Here is a 6,950-nt window from a genome sequence, read left to right as displayed (position 1 = left end):
GGTGGTTGTAAAACATCATAAAAACATAAGGGCTACCAAGGTGAACTTCAATCGTGAGCGCGCAGGCGGATTTGGTGACTGCATGGGTTCGACTACGAGCGGCTACTTGATGGGCTTGGAGTGCTGTGCTCCATCCCTTCACGTCGTGGGAAGTGGTAAGGCCCATCCCCGTACATGGCGTAGCGGCTGTCGTGTACGAATTCGACTCTCGACTCGTGCGGGCGAGTCGAGTAAGCAGGCGAATTCAGTCATTTAGGCGATCTTGACTCATGTGGGCGGGCCGGTCATACAGGCGAGTCTGCGGCCAACAGATGCGAGCGTCTTTGGCGACCGCGTGGTTTGGGCTCGTGCTAGCGAATCCAGCTCAAGGGTGGGTCCTACCCTCAGATTGTCCGGGCGAATTTCATGTAAGCTTGCGGAGGTAATTTTTACCGTCTACAATCTAAAAAGTGCAAGTCACTGCTGACTGAATCGAAGAAAATCGACAAAAGCCTTGCGGATGTCCTCCTCGCCGTAGCCATCCTACGTTAAGCCCCTTAACAAGCCCCCCAGTCGACTTGCAAGAGAATTTTGTGCTATCAAGGGGAGAATGCTGAGAAGTAGAAGTAGAACCCTGAGCATCCGGAGAAGGCTGAGCAGAAGCCGATTGAGTAGCCGGAACAACAGAAGGTGGATGAGCGGTATGATGATCAATTTGCAAAGTATAACTATTGATATTTAGAGGGCACGTTCAGATGAATCTCACACAAATCTATAATTTAATAAATATACAAATAGTCACAATTTTACATTGTAATATCCTTGATCAAATTGCATGTTTTAAAGGGTTGATTGATAGAGTGAAGCAAATATTCAGCTTGAGAGAAAAATCTGAGGCGGGGGAATCAATTGAATGCAAGTCATCTGCAAGTAAAAACTTAGACTAAATCTGGCAACAACATACTAATTTTATATAGAACACAATGAATAAATTTGTCTCATGAAACAATTTTTAAATCAACAACAATTTCTCATGGTTTTACGAGCACTAGATGCATCAATGACACATACAAACAAAGGAAGTAATTTGGTCCACAGTCATCATATAACAATAGCTAATCTGCAATACAAATCATACTCTATATGACTTCTCTATTTGTTAGCCTTAAGTCTTTGTTTAAGACAACTTTGTCTTAAGACCAAGCTCGACTGTCCCGATAGTATGCTGCATAGAGACGCTGAGAAGACTCCCAACTGTCACAAAGACAGAGCGAAGAGACAAAATAAACGTGCTATTTATTACTAATTATAATATACCAACAAAAGTTGTTGAAATGGGTACATCAACGCCACAGAGAGTAATGTTGTATTCAACTTGCCAACCATACACGTCGCTCGATAAGGCATATGCATTCTTAATTAGGAAGACAGTCAATTGCAGCATTACTCAAAATATTGTCCATCATCCCAATCATTAAACAAGCGGAAAAGTCGAAGGATACGAATACTATCATTACAGACAACACTTAGTACAAAAAGTCACCTGAGGTTTTGAAGGGTTTCGACGAGGCGAGGCCAATGGATGACAATAGATCAGACACGTTATAGAAATGGAGGCCAATGGACGACAATGCGTCAGAATTTAATGATTTACACTTAATTAGTTCTCAGTTCTACTTCGACTTCGCTGAACTTAACTGAAAGAGTTGTGGAGTTATGAATCACATGGACCTTTGCAAATTGCAAGTCAAGAGACAACTACCCATTTGACTTTTATGGTTTCCAGAATCCACACTCTTCCTGATGGAATTTGAAGAATACAACCCTCTACACAAAGAAAACTTTTATTGATAGAATAGAGAATACAATACTTGTTCTTACAAGAACACCTCACTTTCACACAACTCCTTTATTTTGGTGGACACTCACACAAGGCTACACTACACACTCAAGCTCTCAAGCTCACTTCTTGCTTGCTTGCTTATCCAAATGAGAGCACAAGACCCCTATTTATAGTTGTTTAAGAGGGCTAGGAAGTGTGTAGAAGAGTTAATCCTAGCCATACATTACTAAGAAGTTTCTAGAAGAATAAATAATAGCCATACACTTGTATCTTCCTAGAAACTTCATGGTAGATATTTTGTAGGATGTTACTAGAAAGAAGTTCTAGAAAGTTGTTCTAGAATAATCTAAGTTGGTGAGGAATTCTAATACTCCCCCTCATCACCAACTTTCATTTCTCACAAGTCCAAGCTTCTTCTTAAGCTTCAAAAATGTCTCTGTCTTTAGTGGCTTGGTGAAGATGTTAGTGATTTGGTCTTCAGACTTGCAATATGTCAGCATCACAGTCTTCTTTTTAACTTAATGTCGGATGAAATGATATCTTGTCTCTATGTGTTTGCTTCGTCCGTGTGCCACCGGATTTTTGGCAAGTGCAATAGCTGACTTGTTGTCGATGAGGATCTCTGTCGGTGTTTCCTGTTGGTGTTGTAGTTCCTCCATCAGACTCCTGAGCCATATTGCTTGACACGCACATGCTGAAGCTGCTATGTATTCTACTTCGCAACTTGATAGAGCGACGATAGACTGCTTCTTTGATGACCATGAGAATGCTGCTGATCCGATATTGAACATGTAGCCAGATGTGCTCTTTCTTTCATCTAAATCTCCACCATAATCTGCTGCTGATCCGATATTGAACATGTAGCCAGATGTGCTCTTTCTTTCATCTAAATCTCCACCATAATCACTGTCGGTGTAGCCAACTAATCTCGAATCTGTACATTGTGTATAAAATAATCCTTGATCAATACTTCCTCGGACATACCTGAGAATTCTCTTGGCTGCCTTGAAATGCTCTTGCCTTGGCTCCTCCATGTATCTGCTCACCAGTCCTACCGCAAACACTATGTCGGGCCTAGTAATGGTTAGGGAGCACAAGCTCCCGACTAAGCTCTTGTATAGAGTTGGATCAATAAAGCTTCCTGGTGATTCTCACCTCAGCTTCACTCCGACTTTTGTAGGAGTTGTGACTGGATTGCAGTTGCTCATGTTGGACTTTTGAAGGATCTTCTTTGCATACTTCTTCTGAGAGATGAAGATTCCTTTCTCTGATTGTGATACTTCTACTCCAAGAAAGTATGACATTTCTCCAATGTCAGTCATCTCGAACTCCTTGATCATGTTCTTCTTGAACTCCTCGAACATTTTTGGATTATTGCCGGTGAAGATCATGTCATCCACGTAGAGACATACGATCATAATGTCTCCATCCTTCTTCTTGGTATAGAGAGAGTGCTCATACGAACTCTGTTGGAATCCGTTCTTCTAGAAGTATGCATCGATTCTGGCATTCCATGCTCTGGGTGCTTGCTTCAGTCCATACAATGCCTTCTTCAGCTTGTAGACCTTATCTTCTTGATTCTTCATCACGTACCCAGGTGGTTGCTCGATGTAGACTTCTTCTTCTAGATAGCCATTAAGAAAGGCTGATTTCACATCCATCTGATAGATCTTCCACTAGTTCTGTGCTGCCAATGCGATAATGAGTCGAATGGTGTCGATCCTCGCGACTGGTGCGAACACTTCTTCATAGTCAACTCCTTCTCGCTGACTATAGCCCTTTGCAACAAGCCTGGCCTTGTACTTCTCGATTCCGCCTTCTTGATTTGTCTTTGTCTTGTACACCCACTTTACTCCAATGGGTTTATGGCCTTCAGGTAAGGTAGTGAGCTCCCATGTGTCATTTCTCTTGATTGCCTCGATCTCGTCATCCATGGCTTTTCTCCACTTGTCTTCTTGAGCAGCTTCTTCATAGCTGACCGGATCGCATTCTGCAAACAAACAGAATAGTGTGTAGTCCTCCATCATCTCGACAAGCTCTGTATCGTCGTACAGATCTCTTAGGCTTCTCATCCTCCTTATTGCTCCCCCTGAAGAGCTTCCTTCACTTGAGCTGGATGATGCTGATGTCGGCGTTGATGTTGGGGTTGATGGAGCTGGACTATTAGGTGGACTTTGTTCTGGTCTTCCAACCTCTTGCAAGTTATCATCATTATCTTCAAAGAACATACCTTTAATATTTTTATCTTCATCGGTCCATTTCCAATAATCTTCTTCATCAAATTCCACATCTCTTGAAATGATCATCTTCTTTGTAATTGGATTGTAGAGCTTGTATGCTTTTGTCCTCCTCTCGTACCCAACGAATATACACTTTTCTCCTCGATCGTCCAGCTTCTTTCTTTTCTTCACCGGGATGTGTGCATATGCGATGCACCCAAACACCTTTAGGTGGTTGACGCTTGGCATGATGTTGCTCCACATCTCTAATGGTGTCTTGAACTTTACGCTCTTTGTCGGACATCGGTTGAGGAGGTAAACTGCACAGTCCACGGCTTCAGCCCAGTAAGTCTTTGGTAGGTACTTGCTCTTCAACATGCTTCTGACCATATCAAGAATGGTACGATTCTTCTGCTCTGCTATGCCATTCTGTTGTGGTGTGTAGGCAGCAATGAGTTGATGAATTATCCCGTACTACTTGTTGAAATTGTTGAATGCCTTCGAAGTATATTCTCCGCCTCGATCTGATCGGAGCACCTTGATGTGGTACCCACTTTGCTTTTCTACCATCTCCTTGAATTCTTTGAATTTTTCTAGAGCTTCGGATTTCTCCTTCAAGAAATAAACCCATGTTTTTCTGCTATAATCATTAATAAATGTGAGAAAGTACCTATTTCCTCCAAGAGAGACGACTTCAAATGGTCCTGCAATATCTGTGTGGACCAATTGTAGCAGCTCTGTTGCTCTTCTTGACTTTCCAACTTCAAAACTTCTTCTATGTTGCTTGACCTTCATACAACCTTCACATTGTAGGCGTCAAAAAATGCTAATAGATATCCAAACATAGAGAAGATCACTCAAAAAATCACAAGAGTTGATCGTATACAATTTTAGAAAAATCAAGACAATATTCGTTCAAAGATGATAAAGGTCCGGTTATCTTCAAATATTTGCTGGATAATAACAAGATCAAACTTCCACCGGTCATAAACCAAGAAGAAGCGAAGAAGACGAATGACCCGAAATATTGCGCATATCACCGAAGGGTCCACCATCCCACTAAGGCGTGTTATGTCTTAAAAGACAAAATACAAACCTTAATTGATGTTGGAATCGTAACACCAAAACCGAAAGAGAAGAAAGTAGGTATGAATGTAGTGTCTATCAGCTTCGGATCGGTTCCTTTATCCTGGTTTCAAGCCGAACTAGTATCAAAGGTCAAGATGCAGACCATCAATGATGACCCTCATGGATAGCGCCAAAAAGGGCTTGTATCTCACACGACCCCCAATGGCGAAATCCTTTGGGTTCATCCAGATTTGCTCGAGGATGAACAGTGGACAACATCCACATCAAAGAAAAAGTTAAAAGGTAAGGGAAAAGTGAAGTCCTATCACGGAGCCTCGGCAATTCCTGAGAGGAATGACGAAGAGATTCCAGCTTTACCGCTTTTGGAAGAAGAGCAGGAAGTTTTCGCTACTAGGAGTGGAAACGAATACCGCTTTAACTACCCGAGTGCATCCGAGCAGTTAGCTGAGCAGGGGGTGGTGAAAGCGGTGCCTACCAAGACTTTGACAGAGCTGGGGGTGATTACAAGTCCACCCGTAGCAACCGAAAAGCCTCAAAAAGTTGATAAGCAAAAGGGGAAGGAACCTCAACACAAAGAGGTTCAAGTTCCGAAGCAGTCTTGTTTCAATCGACCGATTGGACGAGACAAACCGGAAAGCTCGAACGCACCATATCATTTCGACGTTATGGCTTAGTTAGCTAATAAACCAGCAAGGATTATGCTATACGAGTTATTGCGCCTATCGAAAGATACCAGAGAAGCTTTACAAGAAGCCTTGGCTGATTCTGAGGTATTTCTTACTCAGATTAAGCCAACTCCTGAAGAGCCAGAGTCATCAGTTCAGCATTGCAATCTGGCAGCCACAAAATTCCCTTGCATCGCTTTCACAAAAGAAGATATGCAAGTCAGGAATTCAAAACATGATAGGCCTCTATATTTCACCGGATATATTGGTTCAAGCGTTGTCAACCGTATCCAAGTTGACCCGGGTTCCGCCGTCAGCATTATGCCGCTACGATTGATGTACCATCTCGGAATTCCAGCTAACAAGCTAGCCTCCACAGGAACTATCATCTATGGATTCAATACCAGTGTGTCAAGACCATTGGGGAAAATTCGAGTGAAATGTCAACTTGGAGATCTGAAGTCAGAAGTCACTTGTTATGTGATTGATGCTGAGACTTCCTATAACTTACTGTTGGGTCGCCCATGAATTCATAGTAACCTTATAGTTCCCTCTACCCTCCATCAGTGTCTAAAATATGTCGACACTAACGAGGAGGTTAAGACGGTGGTTGCAGATAAGCAACCATTCAAGGGGTTAGAAAATTACTTTACTGACTCCCTTCTCTATGGTGCCGAATCCGATACTGAACCATCGGCCCATGGCACGGACAACGGAGAAGAAGTTGATACCGAAGCCGGGCTCGATTATAGTGAAGGTCTTGTATTAAATGACATTGAACCTCTTGTAATCGATCTTAACGGTGATAACTCGTCGGACGAAAGTTGTTACTGGTAACTTGCCGATGAAATAATAAATGATGATTTAGAGTACTCGCGTTGTCTCGATGATGTAATGCAGGAATTGTATGATAACCCAGACTTACACATGCCACTTCGCTCGTCTTGCGCAACGACGAAATATCTTCAAGATTCAGTCGGAACGACTGTAATCCTACCCGCAAAGACAGGGGGTGAAAAAGAAATAGTCTTTGGAAAGGGGGAACCATCCCCTACTCCAGACCTTTTCTTAGACACTAATTCGGATAATGAAGAACATGGGCGACATTTCTCTCGATACAGTTCACAAGCAAATGGTTACATGACAAGCCAAGGC

This window comes from Asparagus officinalis, chromosome 3 (assembly GCF_001876935.1).
Source record: "Asparagus officinalis chromosome 3, Aspof.V1, whole genome shotgun sequence".
In the NCBI taxonomy this organism is placed as follows: domain Eukaryota; kingdom Viridiplantae; phylum Streptophyta; class Magnoliopsida; order Asparagales; family Asparagaceae; genus Asparagus; species Asparagus officinalis.
The sequence above is the reverse complement of the archived record's forward strand: the minus strand, read 5'-3'. Positions refer to the sequence as shown.